Genomic DNA, 19,817 nt, shown 5'->3' on the forward strand with positions numbered 1-19,817 from the left:
CAAATATCCATGTTCAAAACCCATTGCCTCTCTACTTTGTGTATTTACTTAGTTCAGGCAGGAGGGTAACTCCAGTCTCTGTTAAGCCATTTAAGCTGGACTTGCCAGGGGCCTGGACCTGGTCCAAGCTAGGCAAGTAAGAGTCTCTCTCCTGGAACTGGGATTCTACCTTGTGGATATGAAGCCACAAGAAGCGAGTGTACAAGAGAAAAATGAAGCAAACCAAGAGAAAAAGAAAAGGAGGAGGGAAAGAGTGCTAATGGCTTTGCAATTCAAGTTCAAGTCCTTTCTTGAGACCATGGCATTCCTTACCATTGGGTTTCTGAAGTATCCTTGATTCCTTAGAATAAAGTCTCCTTTTTCTGGCTAAAGTGCATTGAACTTGGATTCTGCTGCTTGCAACCAAAGGGTTCTGACTCATCTAGTATATCTCCAGGCAAAGAGTGAGAGGAGGAGGCACTTGAAAGGGGAAATATGAAGATCTTTAATCAATGAAGCATGCTTCCTTGGAAAGGGGAGAAACAGTCATTTCAGGCAACGGACAGCAAAGTGAACTTTGCTACCTCTTGTGCAAGAGGAAAATAAATTTTGAGATGAAAAGGAAGGAAGTCCTTCAGGACAATGATGCTGGTTGTCGCAGTAAAATATACAAAAGTCTTCTACAGAACATGACAACAAGGGTGAAATTTGAGTTCCTGAAGAGAGAAGGGAAAGAGTAAGGTTGAGAGTAAGTTGGAAACATGCCTGCATGACAGGCTGAGTGGAACAAAGGATTGGGTGCACCCTTCAGGGCCCAGTCATGGTTAGAAATCATAGCTTTCTGGTGGAACCAACTTCTTGGTTCATGTGATTTTCTCCAACAATGAATGGTCAACAGTCCAGGAACAGGGGCAGGGAAATGAACAGCAGGATTTGTCAAGATGCTTCTCTGGGGCTGTGCTCTGGCCGTTGTTGCTTCTGCAATCACAGCAGCACTCCTAGCCCTTTGCAAACCCCAAATACAAACAAAAACACACAGGGAGAAAGGCAGGCCCACAGCTGCTGGACTCTACCAAGCTTCAAGTATCTGAGGCCTCTTAAGTCTAAGCAAACAAAGAAGCCTTTTACCCACCTGCATGAGGCTGAAAGCCAATGTCAAGATGGACTTTCAACAATAGCTGTTCAGAAGATACATACCACTTCCTTGATTTGCCTGCTGTGGGATCTCATGTCACCAAGTCCCCAGTTCTCTGCCTCTAGTGGTTCTGGCAGGGCGTGGGGGTGAAGGACGACCGAACCCCCTCCCCAAAAGCCCATAAATTGCATCTTTTATTTTTCTTGTATCTCACTGTTTCTACACAAAAGTGGTACTCCCCTTTAGGGAACACGTAGGGAATATTTTGGAACTCAGGGTACATTTTTTAGTTGTCATGATGATTGACATGGATGTGGGCCAAGGATGCTAAACATCTGACATCCTGCAGCATGCACAGAAAAATGAGGAACTGGCTGTGACTTTCAAATGTTCCACAGAATATTCATGTTATAGTTAAAAAACGTATTTATAATTATCTTTGCCTAGCACCTGTTTCTGTGTTGCAAAAATACAACGTAGTTCTTGAATTTTCCAGGACTATAACTACCATTTAAATTGAAGGAAGATTGCTCTTTGTTTTGTTTGGCACTTCACCAAGAGTTTTTCACTCTTTCAGAAAATGGTGTGCCAATGGTAGTGTCACTCAAGATTTTGTATTTGAGTGGCCAATACTGCAAGCCATCTGTTTCAGCCTGCATTTGTGTTGTCACTCCATCATGATTTATAGCTGGTTGCATGCACAGTATTAGTGTAAATGTTATCTTTTGGTATAGTAGTACTCGAGCCTTTAAAATGTGGAAATACATATGCCATTGTAAATTACATTCCATTTGTTTCTGTTTTACATCACAGCAAAGTCATGATTTATCATTCCTATTTGCCTAGGACTGCCATAACTGAGGACTGGGAGGCTTAACCAACAGAAATTTATTTTCTCACAGTAAGGGAAGCTAGAAGTCCGAGATCAAGGTGTCCACAGGATTGCTATTTTCTGAGGACTGTGAAGGATGAATCTGTTCTCTCTTCTTGGCTTATAGATGGCTGTCTTCTCCCTGTGTCTTCACATTGTCTTCCCCCCTTGTGTGTTTGTGTCCACATATCCTCTTCTTGTGACAACCAGCCACACTGACTCAGGGCCCATTCATATGACCTAATTTTAACTTAATTACCTCTGCCTCCAAATACAGACATATTCTAAGGTAATGGGGTGAGGACTTCATGATATGAATTTGAGGGCATACAGTGCATCCTATACAATTAGGTATGTAAATCCATCATAGTATAGATGAATTTTATTTCAAGATAGTAAAGAAGAATTACAGAAGTCTTTCTTTAAAAAACAAACATTGAGTCCAATAGGTTTGAGAACTGCTGGTATAACTTAACCACAGGACAATGGCAAAAGGTGTGCCTCATACCTAAGTGCTGTTTCTTGCTTCTTATCACTAGCCTGACAACATTCACCCAAACCTGGCATGTTAGAACAAATGGAGAAGAATTAGGAACCAGAAATATCTGGCCATTGGGTAAAAGCAAGATCAGGGTTCAAATAAAGTTGATGTGGCTGTAGAAATAATGAAGAGGCCAGATGAGTGCTTTGCTCAAAAACCTTCATTCAATGGATCCTTTCTTCCAAAACTCCTGTAATCAGTGCCACTCCACCTTTGCATCTTGAATGATCTCTTGATCATCTCTAGCATGCTTTCTTGCTCTGGAGAATCATTCTTCTTTGTGCCCCAGTAATATGTTCATGTTATGTTTTTCTAGCCAAGAAATATGATGACTTTCTTCTTTCCCTCCAAATCTTTGTCAGTTTTCAAAGCCCAGCCACAGGATTGTCTCACCATGTGTCACCCTAAAACATCCCTCAAGCTGATAGAACTGAGCAATTACTAGGTGGAGTAGAATCTGAAAAGACATACAGGAAGAGGCCATGAGGTAACAGGGTCACAAGGAAGCTGGAATCTTAGTTTACGAGCTATAAGGCAGCAGAATAAGCATATGGAAGACCAAAAGGAATGAAATGATTTGTAGGCAATAAAATGAGGTGAGAAGCAGAGAGGAGAGTTACTGAGTGATCATAATGGTGGTGGTGGGTGGGGTATTAATGAGCTCTTGCTGCTGAAGGATTAATAACAACCCCTGTCCCCAGAGTGTGCTCTATTTTTCAGGTAGCAGCCTCCGGGAGAGCTGGATATTCTTGGATGCCCAGTTGGGATGGAAGTCCTCCTTAATATGTTCCACTTGACAGCTGTCACTTCTTCTTTGGGAACAGATAGCTAAGGCCAGAGAACCTCCAGAGGCACATCCTCCCACAATTTCCAAACCACATTGATGCGTGGGTCACCGGCCAGCAGTGACCATGGAACGCTGCGGATGGCTCCCCAAAAACACGTGAGAAAAAACATGCACAGAGACAGACTAGTTTATGTGAAGAAGTAGGGATGGAATGGCCACCTCCCCTACTGGGGAGCGTGCCGATTTACCATCCATACCTGCTTTTATTGGGCTCGTTTTGCATAATAATCAAGTACAGTACTCATTATGAGGAAGTAAGGAACCATAGAAAACAAGGAACTCTGCCAGTCTATTTTGAGTTGGGGTCAAAGAGCTGTAAGACTTTGAGGAACAAGCTAACTTCCTCCTAGGACCCTTCTCATTCAACTGAGAGCATTCTAAACAAAGAAGGTTTCACAGTAATTTACATATTCTTTCTTAGGCCTGATCAGCAGGGGAATCTGCCCTTTTCAGCACAGAGCTGCACCACCCTGTCATTGTTTCAGGCTTAGGTGGAGCAAGGGAACTAAGGCAACCAAGAGATAAGGAGTTTTTCTCCCAGACAATGAGAACTCAGGCTCTGTCAAAGCCGAGGAGCGAGGGTCCATCACCCCTTTTGCTGCAGCCCCCCAAGTCCTTCTTTTGGGGGGCCTCCCAAAGTGACCGTGCCTGTCTTAGGTCGTTCCCCCTTTGGGGAATCTTACCCATCTTTGGCTAACCAACCAAGCTTTTTGAGGTTCAGTTATGAATAAAGCAGCAGAAGCAGCATTCCTGCCAGGGAGATAAGCTTTTGTCTCCTTGCTGGCTTACGGTTCCAAGGGCGTTCCCTTAGCCTTAGCCTAGGTGGGGGTTTCAGCTTCTGATACCAGTCAGGGCGGTTCCCAACACCACATCATGACTATAATGGGTATTTGTTGCTATCTACCTGTGTCCATCCTTTCCTTCCTCCTTTCAAGGTTATCCATATATTACTTTCCCTTCCTCCTTCCTAATATTATTTGTGTATGAGTTTCTTCACATAGTTCTGAGCTTCAGAAGTGGCTGACCCTACTCCAGCACCAGGGACTGCCCCTGACTGATTAGCTGCAATCATTAGTTCAAGGGTTAAGCACAGCCTTAAGTATGTTGAGTCTGGGTGAGTTTTACTCTTGCTTGAAATGCTGGGACACGCTGTCTGTTTCCTCCTGGCTGTGGAGGAAAGCACAGGCCTGATGCAGCTGGTGGTGGCCATCCCAGAACCATGATGACGGTCTGCCTTGGGACGAAGGGGGCGTTGTGGATGCTGGGGCTGAGAGGCAGAAAGACACTGAGTTCTCTTCCCACACTGAGTCACTGGATCAGCCAACCCCATGAGTTTTTTGTTATATGAGCCCATTAATTGCCTTTATTGTTTAAACCTCTTTGAGTCGGGTTTTCTGTTACAACCTGAAGTATCCTAACAAACACAGGGCCCCCTTTGACATTCCTTCTCGGATAAGCTATAGGAAGAAGAGGAACATTTTACCATTTGGGGAAACTGATGCGTAGCCTACTCTCTGGCCATAGGGTGGTTTAGAAGCTGATTTGAGCCCTGTGCTATAAATTCTAGAGAAGCTTCCACTGCAAATGACTACAGCAAACAGCAGTGTCTTTTTCTTTTTATTTAATTTATTTTTAGAGGGGAAAGGGAGGTAAAAAGAGAGAGAGAGAGAAACATCAATGTGTGGTTGCTGGGGGCCATGGCCTGCAACCCAGGCATGTGTCCTGACTGGGAATCGAACCTGTGATGCTTTGGTTCACAGCCCGCGCTCAATCCACTGAGCTACACCAGCCAGGGTCAAACAGCAGTGCCTTTAACAAACCACGCATTAGATTAAAAGCTATGGGACTAATTTTATAGCTGACACACAGAAGTCAGTGATAGCAACATTACCAGATAGCAGGCTGTGGAGCCTTATTAATATACACCATGGGGATGCCTGCAAACCCCAAACAAACCGGGGGAGAGCAGCAACATGGTTAAGGAAGTTATCCAATACTCACTGTCTCTATTTCCGTGTGTTGTCCTAGAACATCCCCTCATTACCAGAGAAAAGCAGAGAGGCTCTCTTTTCCTTCCCACCACAGGATCCCAACCACATGCAGACAAAATGAGTGCTAATGGTTACTGTGCATTGATCATTTTTTATGTGCCAGGTGCTGTCATGAACACTTCACCGATATTGTCTCACTTAATTCTAATGATGAACTTGGAGGCAGACACTATAGATATCTCCTCTTCAGAGCTCAGAAAACTGAGGCACAGAGAGGTTAAGGTCTGATGGCTGGTGAGAGGCAGAGTAGGAAGTTAACCACTGCACTGTGACTCTGGTTTCTGAAACCCTATGCTACACACTACATTTCCTTTTCTGCTCCTGGACTCCTCCAATGATTTGTGAAAGGATAGTCAGCTTTATGCTTTTAAATTATGGATTTTGCATATGCACATATGCTGTTTGTGTATATTTTATATGTATAAAATTATATATTATTTCATTGTTATATTTATATTATTGTTTTTTTTGAAGAGTCTTCAGAATATCCCCTCTCCTGAGAGACTGAGACCCACCCTGGGACCCTCAGCCTCGGCTGCTGGTAGAAGAAGGGTACTTGGCCCAAGAGGAGGCTCCCCTCCTGAAGAAGCTGTGGGTAGAGGCAGCAGGCAAACTTAGAACTCACAGTCTGATGTACAGAAAAGTGCCAGATTTTATCCAAGGCCTGAATGTACTTGGTGAACATTCTGGCCCATAAATAAGCTACAAGGGCTCATGGCCCAGTGGACACAGCTGATTCACACACTTCTCCCTTGGGATGAGCGTCACTACATCTAGACATTTGAAGAGTTTGTGCCCTTCTATGAGAACATGACTGAACAGTGCAGAGTTGGAGGACGCAGCTAGTGACAGTGGAGACAAATAGCACTTCATTGGGAAGTGGTGGCTGTCACCAACAAATGATACAAATGTTCCATCGAAAGCACATGACACTGTGTAACACTCATGACTTGAGCTGAGAGAACGGTCTTTTCCAGCTCTTAAGGGCCTCCATCTTCCTTTGGTCCCTGGGGTGGGGCAGAAATAAGACAAAGTTACTGTATATCCTAAACTATACTATGCTGTACATCCCATACTATAACACAGCCAAGCAACTGATTTCTGATCCTCCTCTTTCCCTGGACACCTCAGGATGTGGGGAAAGACAAAGAGCCTCGTATTCACTTGAAGAGGCAGTTTGATTAACATTTCATTTGATAGTAACCTACACTGGATCAGTATAACCTACTTTTAATAGTCACTGCATGAGCTGCCCTCTCCACTCCAAGGAAGTGAAAAAGGCTCTCATTCATTTAGCACTGACTATGAATCAGGTACTCTTATAATGACTATCTGGTCCTTTTCCAAGATTAAAGTGCAAATTGTGTTCTGGGGGTGGGTATAAGGAGGGTAGAGGCACTGTCCTGACTGAGCCTGTTAAGTATGGTGAGAATGGATGGTCTGGGGGCAGTGAGTCTCATAGAATGACAGAAGTGGGGCAACCTAACACATCTAGATCTTTAGCTGTGGTCCATGGAACTAGTAGTCCCCAAGGTCAAAACTGATAGTTCACCAAGGTTCTGTTTGATATATATGGCTGTAGAAACTAATCTAAACCAGCATTTACTCCAAGATTCTGCTTCTCTGCTAGATTACACAGGTCTGGGAACCAAGGATGGGGATGGGCCCTGCTGGTCTGAAAGTTTGGGTACCTTGGGGAGGGATGCTCCTACAAGGAAAAATGATCTTGATTTCTTTATACTGGGACGCAAAGCTGCCCCTTCCATCTCAGTTTCTTCATACCTTCTGAGGAACATTCTTTCGTTTTCATCTTCTTGTCCATCCTCTTAACTTTGGTTGTAACTTCATGTGCTGCCACTAATATTCAAATGACTGTGGGGCTAAGTCCAAGCCGGGCCACTGCACCAGTGGCTATGGCATCATCAGTGACAGCAACAGCTTTGTGGAGGCAGCATAGGTATGCTCAGTGGAAGCCAAGGGCCACTGTGGCAACATAGGTAGCCTTAGAAGGCTCCAAAGCTTTGGGGGGCAGTAGAGATCTCTGAGTTGATGAAAGCCTAGAGGACTTACTTGCAAAAATTAGCTACCCTTAAAATACACTTACACATTTTTTTGTTGAGACCTACCACAAACATGATGTCTCTATTTTCCTGTCTTTTTAATAACTCTGAGTATTCACAGTTTCTGCATATTTATTGTTAAACTAATTTTAGAGTACTTTTGTAGTTGCTATCTTGTATGGCTTCCCCCCATTCTTTTCTGTTTTATTATATTTTATTGATTATGCTATTACAGTTGTCCCAGTTTTTCCCCCTTTGCTCCCCTCCGTCCCCCACTCCCTCAAGCAATCCTCCCACCATTGTTCATGCTCATGGGTCATGCATATAAGTTCTTTGGCTACTCCATTTCCTATACTGTACTTTACATCCCCCATGGCTATTCTGTTAACTACCTATTTGTACTTCTTAATCCCCTCACCTCTTCAACCATTACCCTATACCCCTCTCCCATCTGGCAACCATAAAAACCCTCTCCATATCCATGATTTTGTCTCTGTTCTTGTTTTCTTAGTTTGTTTTTTTAGATTCAATTGTTGATAGATATGTATTTATTACCATTTTATTGTTCATAGTTTTGATCTTCTTTTTCTTAAATAAGTCCCTTTAATATTCATATAATAATGGCTTGGTGATGATGAACTCCTTTAGTTTTTTTCTTGTCTGGAAAGCTGTTTATATGCCCTACAATTTTAAATTTTAGATTTGCTGGATAGAACAATCTTGGCTGTAGGTCCTTGCCTTTCATGACTTTGAATACTTCTCACCAATCCCTTCTAGCCTGCAGTTTCTTTTGAGAAATGAGCTGACAGGTTTATGGGAACTCCCCTGTAGGTAACTAACTTCTTTTTCTTTTCTTTTTTTTTAACTAACTTCTTTTCTATTGCTGCTTTTAAGATTCTCTCTTTATCTTTAACCTTTGGCATTTTAATTATGATGTGTCTTGGAGTGGCCACTTTGCATCCATCTTGTTTCGGACTCTCTGTGCTTCCTAGAATTGTATGTTTTTTCCTTCACAAAATTAGGGAAGTTTTCTTTCATTATTTTTCAAATAGATTTGAAATTTCTTGCTCTCTCTCTTCTCCTTCTGGCATCCCTATGAGGTGAATGTTAGACCTCTTGAAGTTGTCCCAGAGACTGCTTACACTATCTTCAATTTTTTGGATTCTTTTTCCTTTGGGTTGTTCTGATTGGTTCTTTTTGCTTCCATATATTCTAAATCATTGATTTGATTTTTGGCTTCATCTACTTTACTGTTGTTTCCCTGTAAATTGTTCTTTATTTCAATTATTGTATCTTTTGTTTCTAACTAGATCCTTTTTATGATGTTAAGGTCCTCACTAAGTTTCTTGAACATCCTTATAACCAGTGTTTTGAACCCTGCATCTGATAGATTGTGCATCTCCATTTTGTTTAGTTTCTTTTCTGGAGTTTTGATTTGTTCTTTCATTTGGGCCATGTTTCTTTGTCTCCTCATTTTGGCAGCCTCCCTATGTTTGTTTCTATGTATTAGGTAGAGCTGCTTTGACTTCTTGTCTTGGTAGCATGGCCTAATGTAGTAGATGTCCTATAGTGTTCAGTGGCACATTCTCCACTATCACCCAAGTTTGGTACTCAAGGTGTGCCCTTTGTGTGGGCTGAGTGCACCCTCCTCTTGTAGTTGGGTTTTTATTGCTGTTGGCAGGTCGATGGGAGGCATTTACCCAGGACAGTCAACTGCAAGGACAGGCTGTGACCACTGACCACCAACCTCCACCCTCCATGGAAGATAAACGATGCAGGGGCAGGGTGGTGGTGCTGCAACATATTCTGTAGCAGTCCACTGAGTATGCAGGCTTTGAGGTTTCCCAGGTGATATGAGCCAAGCTGAGCCCCTCTCCTGTGTTCTGCGCCAGCCACCATATGCATGAGCTATATAGCAGTCTGAGATGGCTGCTACTTGTGCTTGGAGATTCCCTGGTGAAGCCAAGCTGTGAATCTAGGTTGGTTGCTGCTGGTGCCAGGCCTTGTGCCACAGCATGAGGTACAGGGGCTGGGGGGTTAATGAGGCCAGCTTTTGGTTGTCTGATAGGATTTAGGAAGATGTGAAACATGAGCCAAGACTAGCCATTCATATGGAAAAGTTACAGCAGTTTGAGTGGGCCCATAGTTGAATGGGACAGAGTCTCAGGGGATCTCCAAGGCAGGGCAAACTGTTAGCCAGGTTGATGGAGTCTCAGATATGGTACCTGCCTGCCCAACTCTGTGGCTTTATGGTTGGAGGGCTCAGAAAAGAGGCAATGGCCTCTGTCTGCTTTTCTGTGTGGGAGAAAGCTGTCCCCCAGCTCTCACCTCGATGCCAGACTCTCAGTTCCTCCCTGTATGTCATTGTGCCTTTCAAGCTGCTACCCTGGTGCTGGAGCTCAGAGGGAGTGAGTCTAAGTCTGTGTGTGGGTTCTGTAAGGGGAACTGCTTGGGACTACAACAGTTTCCTCCAGCGACTCAATCCCCACTGGTTTTGCAGCCAGAAGTTATGGGACTGATCTTCCTAGCACTGGAATTCTGGGCTGAGGGGCCTGGTGTGGGTTTGGGACTCCTCGCTCCCAAAATATTCCTCCTGAATTTTTATCTATCACACATGAATGTGGGACCAGCCTGTTCCGTGTCTCATTTATTTCAGAAGCACTTTTAATTACTCTATATGACATCACTGTACTTCTGGAATGGTGCAACCTGGAAAAACACAGACTGAGGGATTTTTAAGCCTGGAACACTTTTAATGACTACCAAATCAGAGAGGGGAAAAAAAGAAAAAATTAAAATTTTTTTAACCATAGTTATGTAAGGTTTTCTGGTAGTAGAATTATCTAGGGAAAAAAGTTACTAAATTCTTTGATTGATGTATTTTATGAATTTTAAAAATTCGATCACTTCCCATATTTTAGCAGGAAAAAAATACCCAGATTTTTTTTATTAAAAAAATCAAATGTTTAGCCCTGGCTGGTGTAGCTCAGTGGATTGAGCATGGGCTGGGAACCAAAGTGTCCAAGGTTCGATTCCCAGCCAGGGTACATGCCTGGGTTGCAGGCCATAACCCCCAGCAACCGCACATTGATATTTCTCTCTCTCTCTCTCTCTCCCCCCGCTCCCTTCCCTCTCTAAAAATAAATAAATAAAATCTTTAAAAAAATAAAAAATATCAAATGTTTAATCATGTACTATATTACTGATATTAGTTATGTTTTGGCAAAGTTTATTATATTATATTATTATAACTGATACATATTTACCTTACAATACTCAGGTAAAAATCATTTCTTAAAATAAAATGAAATCTGATGCAAATACCAATATAACTTATGGGGAATTTAATCTCAGTTATATTTTAGGAGGCCTTTTGCTATTCCCCTAGCAGTGAAAATGTCCTTGAGAGATTATGCAATTTCAAACAATTTGTAAATACCATGAATAGGGTGGTAAGGCAGTCTGACTTATGTACAGGCAATAAGGAGATACATTTTTGTAAGTAATTAGGTATAATAATAATATTGATTAAAAAGTTGTTCTGCTGTTTATTATCACCACACACTGGAAATTTTAAATAGTAATTGATGCTCCATTGTGAAAAACAAATTTTGTGGGTATAAATATTAAATAATTGCTATGAATATTGTTGAGTTTTAATAATATATGTAAACTACAAGTTAGCACTTTTTCTTATTTTTTAAGGTTTTATTTATTTATTTTTAGAGAGAGTGGAAGGGGGAGAGAAAGAGAGGGAGAGAAACATCAGTGTGTGGTTGCCTCTCACGTGGCTCCCACGGCAGACCAGGCCTGAAACCCAGGCATGTGCCCTGACTGGGAATCGAACTGGTGAGCCTTTGGGTCGAAGCCTGTGCTCAATCCACTCTGCCATGGATCCATCAGTCATACACATTTGTTTAGCTATGAATTCCTAAAGATTAGGAATTGTTTGAGTGAAACCCTGTTTGCTACATATTCCTGCATCTAAACAGTAGATTCAGTTCAAAAGAAGTAAAGAAAGCACGCTCATCATATAGATGGTGAAATAGAACGTCAGTTGCTTCAGTTCTCCCACTTACATGACAACTTGTAGGTTTTATTTGTGTTTAAAATTTAAAGCAGTGAATCAGAATGTAAATTGCAGTTATTAATATTTTTGTTTGATTAGTGCCTTTTAGTTCCTAAATAAATATCCTATTGAGTTTGCATAATAACTTCTAAATTGAAAAATTATATTTTACATTATTAACTCTTTTAAAACTAAGAAACAAATCAAGAACGTAGTTACTATTGTGTGATTAGTTCTTTAAAAATTTTGGCTGGTGAAGGTAAAGATTAGCTCATGATGTCAAATGTGCCAGCTATGCCCCTGCTCTGGGGTCCAGTCGGTTATAGGTACCACTGTTCTGGGCAGTAGGGCCTGATTAGAAGTTATTATGCAAACTCAATAGGATATTTTATTTAGGAACTAAAATAAAATATGTTGCATTTTATTTTATGTTGTATTATATGTCATATATGTCATTGGGGCAGTCTCTGTGGCTCCTGAATGTTTATGTGCTACCCATCCATAAAATAGCCGCTTTCTGCCTTGCTATAGGCAATGTGGGGGCCACTGTATCTGTTACTCCTTATTCTGGTGTTGGGTCAAGCCACTCCCCCCTTCCTCTTCACTCTTAGTACTTACTCTTCCTGGACAATTCTACTTGTTGCTTGGGTTTTTAAAAATAAAATTCTCATAACATAGCCCTTGTGCGGAGAAAGCTCACTTTCCTTTTTTGTGTGTATCATTAAAAGGAGGTAGGTCAGGGTGGAGACAGGGGATTTGGAGTAATATATCTCATTGTTCTGTCTTGTTACTGGAGAAACATGAAACAGTTAAATTTTCTCTTAGGTTATCTTGTCACTTTAGTCAAGAGTACCATGGAATTGCATTGAAACAGAAATTGTTGTGAATACTATCAATTTAGAGAAGTAAAAACAATTGCATTTGCGGTACTCTTAAATCACGCACACTTAGAAATAGTATATCCACTTGAGTCACTGAGTTTGATTATAATTTGGATCCATTTTTGTGGGACATTGTAGTGTTCATCAATGATTATACTATTGTTCTACTGTGTTGTCAGTATAATGTGCTATTGTGTATAACATAGGTGATGGTATTTCCTTGAAGATGACAAAAGACCCTACTTGCGTAAGATAGGATTTATCAGTTAAACCACGAAGTACTGGTAGTAACTGAGCACTCAGTTACGCATAGTGCTATGCAAGGTGCTCACTCACCTACAGTTGTTAGGGATTGTCTCAGGATGCTCTCCTCCTCAGCACTGCCCTGTTTTGCTTTGTGACACTGGCTACTCAAACTAAGTGGTTAGTTCTTCTTATGTGCATACAGAAAATAAGTTACTAATCCTCAGAAGTTATCTATGGAGTTTCTTCAGTCTGCCGTACTCAGCAAGAGAAGAAAAATTCCCTTTAATGATAGGATGGGGACCGCTGGGAGGATACCTCAAACAGCCAAGGTATGTTCTAGGAGTCTGACTCCTAATTAATCATCACAACCAAGTTAGTCCCCCTACTGACCATGGCAACCATTCCTGAACCATTGCCTGGTTTTCTCTGCAGCCTCTGCATAATCTCTTGTTTAGCACATAATAAACTTTAGTGAAACATCAGTGACCCTCTTGTTTTTCCTTTTCCCCTTCACTGAGTGAATGAATGAATGAATGGACAAGAAAATTATTTAATTCTTCTCTGCTGCATGCTAGTTTTCTCTGTTCCATGGCCACATGGCAGAACATGTCAACATGTAATCCCTGGAGTTTTGTATTTTGCATCCAGATAAACTGAGAGTACCTCAATTCTTCCAATCTTAAAATCAAATTCTTGGTCATGTGAAAGGTCCATCATGTGTCTGGAATGACATGGCTGTGGAGAGGGGTGGGAGAGTAGGGAACCGTTTTTTCAAAGGGGATTCTGGGCACAAATTCCCATACATTTTTACTACTCTTTATCTCTCTCTTTTTCCTAACCCAGGTTTGGTCCCAGATTTGCCCTGTCCCAGATTTGATACCACAAGTCTCCCTGTCACCACCTTGGGTCATGTTAGTTCACCCTCTCTCTACCAACGACAGCCCGGGCACGAGGGTTCTCAACAGGTATTGTCCTCTCTTGATCCCCCTCTCCACCAGCTGAGCTCCCCTCTCCTCAGCTTCTGCAGCAATAACCGAGGTCAGGTTGCTTCTAACCCTTTTACCCCTACTCCAGCTGTAATAAACTCTTTGTATTCCAGTGCCTTTCTGATTCCACCTGCCCTTCTTAGAAACTAATAAAGATCCTGGTGCAGCTCAGGGGCTTGAGCCTGGAAATGCTAGTTAAAATCCAAACTCCATTTCTCCACCAAAACAGTTTTTGTCAGAGCTGAAATCATGCTTGGGTACAGTACTTCTTAGCTCTGGTTCATTTTGTATCAAGTAGGCTTTTTATAGGCTGCCATGAAAGGCCAACCACAATTAAATGCCAACTCTGAAACATTTGTTCCTATACACTCAATTGTTGTCTTAGGAATAGACTTTTCTGGGGAACAAAACTCATTTGTAAATTAGATACCCTCTGATACATCAAAAATAAGTCTGGACTGTGCACTCTAACCTGTGTCAAAAGCACAGTGTGAGCCTCTGTGTTCAGAACAAAGGTTCATCATAAGGACACCAAACCAAGGCACAAACAGATAGTAGCCATCATACTTCAGGATTTATTAAAGAGGCATGGATGCTGGAGCTGGGAGTGTTACCTGGGCAAATGATTGCAGTTGGAAGGTAGAGTGAGGGCTGGGGCCTGGTATTAGCTCCTCTAGCCAGGTAGGGCAGAAACTGAGGTGGGACCCAGGAAGGAGCTGGGATGTGGTCATGGACCAGGAGCATATAGGGAGCCCCTAGCAGGTGGGGGACTCCATGGTGTTGAAGCAGGGGCAGGCAATAGGAGCTAGAAGGTACAGTTGTCATTATCAAGGTATTTTGTCTCAGGATGGGGCTAAGATTGAGCACCCTAAGCAGGATCTTGAAAATGAAACAGGATCTCCAACAAGGAACAGTGAGAAGTCTGGTCCTTAAAGCTAAGATGTAACAAGAAGGGAAAGGAGAATGTATTGGGGGGAAGATATGCCTACTGAGATGAGCATGGGAGCTCCATTATCAAAATGAAGCATCAGGGGAGGGAATAAAATAGATGGTGATGAGCAAACTCGGGCCTCAGAGAGAAGCCCAGATGCTAGTGCTGAGTCTCCACATTCTGGGCCAATGCTGCACCTGCAGTTTAAATGCTTCCCTGAGGAAAAGAAAAGATTGGCAAGTCTTCGTTATTCCTAGTACACTGTCAAGACTGAAGCACAAGGCATCCTGCTTGCCTTTCTGTTGCTTAGCAACAGCAACCTCCTTGATTATCAGAGTTGTCAGAGTTCTTCTATAGCTATGCACTCTGAAACTGGGTATATGGGGCTACAAGGAAGAAGGCAAAGTCCTGCTTGTTCAGTCAGATTCAAGCTTACTTGAAAATACCAGCAAGTGTACTCTTAGTATAAGCCCAGGGTGGAAGAAACAAGACTGATTTCATGCTGAACCCAAATATGGGCAGGAGGTGGGGTAAAGGGGGAGGAAATCCTAATGATTCTTTAAATCCTGGAATTATCAGAAATGGCGAGAGGAAGAAAAGTAAATAAATAAAATGTCAGACAAAGTTATTTTAAATATTAGAAAGCATCTTTTTAAATGTATATTAAACTTTCTTCATCATTCTCTTTTTCGTATGGAAATTAATTTAATTGTTAAATACTAAGAAAAGCAAGTGCCTTGACATTCAATTAGCTTCAAACTTCCCAGATTAAGTGGTCATAAATGTTTCTCAAGAAATGCAAAAATTAAATGCTAACCTTTTAAACTGTTGGGAAGTTTTGTTCTCTGCAAGGTAGAACAAGAACAGAGCCGTCAGTGAGATGGCACAATGCCACAGACAGTTTTGAAAAGTCAAGGGTAGAGGCCTGAAGGCTCTCTTCCCACCTGAGAGGTCATCGGATGGGAACCATTGTACCTCCAGTGACCAAGTGTGAATCTGGAGGCGCAGTGCTGAGGGGAAGAGCAGCGAGTGGAGGGAGTCTCTGTGTCTGTCCACGAAAGCTCTTAAACTGTATCCATCAGTCACGGCCTCATGGAAAACTTGCCTGTGCATTTTCCTTCTTTTAAATAGGGGATGTCGAATCTTTTTTTATTAGTAGGTATTGCTGACACCCACACTCAAGTCAACATTCTCAAGCAAGTAAAAAATGTACATAGTTCTTTTGGCCTTTGTGGACTTTTAAAAAATCATTTTTGTTTGAACAGAAATTTTTGCCATTTCACTCATCACTTATTTATTCAATGAGGTATACCTAAAAAGAGAAATCTTTCAGATCACATGATGGCTAGTGTTGGTAAACGTTGTAGCAGGAGAGGGGATGGAGGGAAGGGAGGGGGAGGGAAGGAAGGCAAAAAGGTGGAAGAGGGTGAGGAACTAGGAGTGAGAGGGGCAGAAGTCACCTGGCCATCTAGGCCACAGATAAAAGTCTGAGAAAATTATTATTATTACCCCCCCTCAAAGTTTTTGTTTCCCTCTTGCAGTGGAAATTATTGCTTGGTTCCTTTTTTAAACGTCAAAGTTTATTTTCTCAAGAAATTAGTAAGACTTTTACCCCCGAGGAATTATCTAAGGATGTAAGTGGTTTACTTAAAGGTTAGAAAGGTTGCTCAATTTACACAGCTCTCAGTGCAGAAGTTTTTGTCCTCTCCCTTTAAAAATTCAGAAAACAAACCAAGCAATGCCAACTAAAACACCATATTTGGATATTTTCTTTTAAGTTAAATATTCCTTTTTACCAAAGTAAGACAACATGTAGTAAAAATTCAAACAGTACTGAAAGGCTTATGGTAGAAAACAATAGCCCTTTAATGGGTTTCTTTCCTGTCTGCCCCAGCCTCTCCCAATGCAACCTCACCACCAGGAGGCAGGCACTTAACGATGGACTGAGCTGTTAATTTTGCTGCGTTTTGATAACGTCTCTAAGGCAAATAATCTAATGTGACTATGCTTCTCTCGCACAATGTTTTGTTCTCCTTGAAGTTCTGGGCTCCTCATTGTATGTCTCTCCCATCTTCAGTGAGTGCCAGGTGTGTGTCTGTGCATGTGTGCATCTGCACACGTGTTCTTGGTCTCTCTCTCTTTCACGTTAGAACATCCCTTAAATGTCTAGTGATTTTTGACTTTGATCATATTGAAATGTGAAGCACTGACATTCTGAGCTGAAGCTCTGTGCATTGTGTGAGCTTGTCAGGTTTGTACTGGGAAATCGCTAAGTATTATTTATGGAAGTCCTTTTTTTCCAGGGCATTCAGGTTTTCTAGAAAAGAGTTCTCTAATTTCCTCTGTGTGTGTGTGTGTGTGTGTGATCCTGCCTGCCATTTTCCAGGGTTGGGTAAAGGAGGCTGCGTATCCCGCCATTCAGTGAGCAGGCTGTTACTCAATTGCCCTGTTTTTAGATCCATATCTCTCCTCCAGGTGCTGGGTACCGAGTCCTGTGTCCACCTGTGTCAGGCTCCTGAGTACCTACACCTCCAGTAAGGCTGTGTGGATCCATCCCCTGCACCTCTGGTTGGTAACCCCTCTGCAAACCCTAGATTATAGCTTCTTTAGCTTCTTCTCCAATTCTCCCCGCAACTTTCCATTGAAATGACTATGTTTCATGGATGGTGTTACATAAGGAATTAATCATGAATGAACACACAATCCAAAGCCATTGAAATATACACTTTAAATGGGTGAATCACATGGGATGTGAATGGTATCGTAATAAAGCTATAAAAAATTACCCTCACATCAAAACAATGTGCAAAAAGTGAACACTACTTTTCTAATGAAAGACACAAAGTAGGTCTATGGGTGTATATGAAATAATTTAAATTTACTTTTCATATTGGAGATGAAAAATAAACAGTAAAAAGGCAGCAGAGAACATTCAACTTGGTAGCAATGAATAAAATAATGTAAACAATAGAAGCTGTCAAATTTGAACTTCCTAATTGCTATATAAAATGTATGAAAATCTAAGAAATAATATGGACATATACAGCAATGAAAATAATTCTCCGTAAATGTTCCATTCTCTATAGAAGTTACTCTCACAGGAATAATTCCCAAAGAATATTAAGGATCAAAATAAACAAAAAACACCCCACATAATAGAAAAACATAAAAGGCACCTCTATAATTCATGGTGTTTGCCGTGTACATGCACACTAGAAATTAAAGACACAGCCACATTTCCATTCCTGTCTTAATAAACTGTGGCTTTAAATAACTGTAGAAAATACACTGTAATGAGAAACCAAGCCTGTAAAAATGTAATAAGAAATGAAATCTTGGATGCAGTCTAATGAAAATTCTAAGCTAAGAAACATGGTTTGAAGAAAGTCCATCTCTCATAAATATATGGTTAAAAAAGTTTAAAAGTGTCTTCTCTCCTATCCTACAAATAAGCCAGAAAATGAATCAATAACAGAGACATTTTAAATCATCAATAACAGTAATTAGGAGAACAGAAGCATCCAAAAAGATAAATAGCTAAAGAATACTAAAATAAGAGGAACTCATACATCTGAATGGACGAAACCACAGGATTTCATTTGTGAGATGATAACCTCAATGCACACATTATACATGAAATGTGTGTTTACTATCAAAACCTAATTCTAGGTAATGAAGTCAGGAATGGTTAAACTGCCCCGGCCGGTGTGGTTCAGTTGGTGGGAGCTTTGGTTGCTAACCTGAGAGGTCACAGGTTTGATTCCTTGTCGGGCAAACTCGAGAGGAAGCAGGTCGATGTATCTCTCCCTCCCCCCTTCTTCCTTTCCCCTCTCTCTAAAATCAGTGAGCATGCTCTCCAGTGAGGATAATAATAAAAAGGAATAGTTACCTTACAATTTTAAGAGTAGGCAGATGGGGCACACTCTCGCTCTCTGCAGCTCACCTGCTCGAATCTCCTTTCCCAGCAGACTTTGCTTCTTTCTCTTAGGCGTCAGGGGCCCTTCTTTTGCCCCCATAGCTTGTTCCCTGAGCCCACGCCCAGTGAGCTCACTTTTCCTGCCTCTGTGACTTTCTAAAGAAACTTTCACTCCAAAAAAAAAAAAAAAAGAAAGAAAGAAAGAATAGGCAGATGAAAACCTCTGATTTTCTTATCTTTGCTCTTTCACAGGTAATATCTCTATCTGATTCCAGAACACCTTAAGCATATCATTTGACACAAGGTAGATTAGGTTCCCAACCAAATTACTCACTGCTCTTTTTTTGGGGTTGAGGAAATGATGGAGAATTGTCTCAATTTCTCGTGGCTGCTGTACCAAATTACCACAAACTGGGCACCTTAATTCACAGAAGTTTATTATTGCATAGTAGGCTGAATTCAAGGTGTCAGCAGATCAAATGCTAGAGCGAGAGGTGCTCCTAGTGCTCTTAACATTTAAGAAATTGTAAGGATTTTAAGAGCTCTGTGCCAGAAGCTGGGGCAGAGACGAATATATACATTTTATATTATTTCACATATACCAAAACAAGTTTCAAGTCTAAAGGCATTTTGCTGGTAGAATTCTCTCCTCTTTTGGGGAGGTCTTTTCCTATTAAGGCCTTCGACTGATGAAATGAGGCCATCCGCTATATGGAGGACAGTGTTTTATCCAAAGTCTGATGATTTGAATGCTGATCTGAAGGTATTAAAAAATGCCTTCACAGAACACCCAGAATAATGTTTGGCCAAATATCTGGGTGCTGTGGTCCAGCTAAATTGACACTTAAAATTAACCATCACAGTGATCTCCACTTCAGAGCTCCCCATCAGTTCGGCTGAGGTTGCCAGGTGTGCACCGCGATCCGAGAGCCTTCCTAACGATTCTGTTCCTTCCCCTTTCTTCTCACAGACCTCAGATCAGAGTCATGGTCGAAAAGCGCTTCTTGCCCATTTCTTCATCTTCCTCCTGCATCTCCCCAATGTGTTGTGCTGCCCCTCCCCACCCGCTTACCTGTTACACTCCTAACTGCCCCAGTGTGCTTGCTTCCTGACTGATACACCATCAGGGAAGAACTTGGGAATAAACACTTGCAGGGCTCTTTAAAAACAAAAAACAAAACAAAAAACCCTTACTCCATTGATTGACTCTTGCCTGTGGGAGAAAGTTGGTAACCTGATTGATCAGGTCTGATATTTCAAAAATAACTGGGGTTGGTTTTGATTGGTTGGGTAAGGTCACTTGA

This window comes from Phyllostomus hastatus, unplaced genomic scaffold (genome assembly GCF_019186645.2).
Source record: "Phyllostomus hastatus isolate PE091 unplaced genomic scaffold, TTU_PhHast_1.1 phas_contig_58, whole genome shotgun sequence".
Lineage (NCBI taxonomy): Eukaryota > Metazoa > Chordata > Mammalia > Chiroptera > Phyllostomidae > Phyllostomus > Phyllostomus hastatus.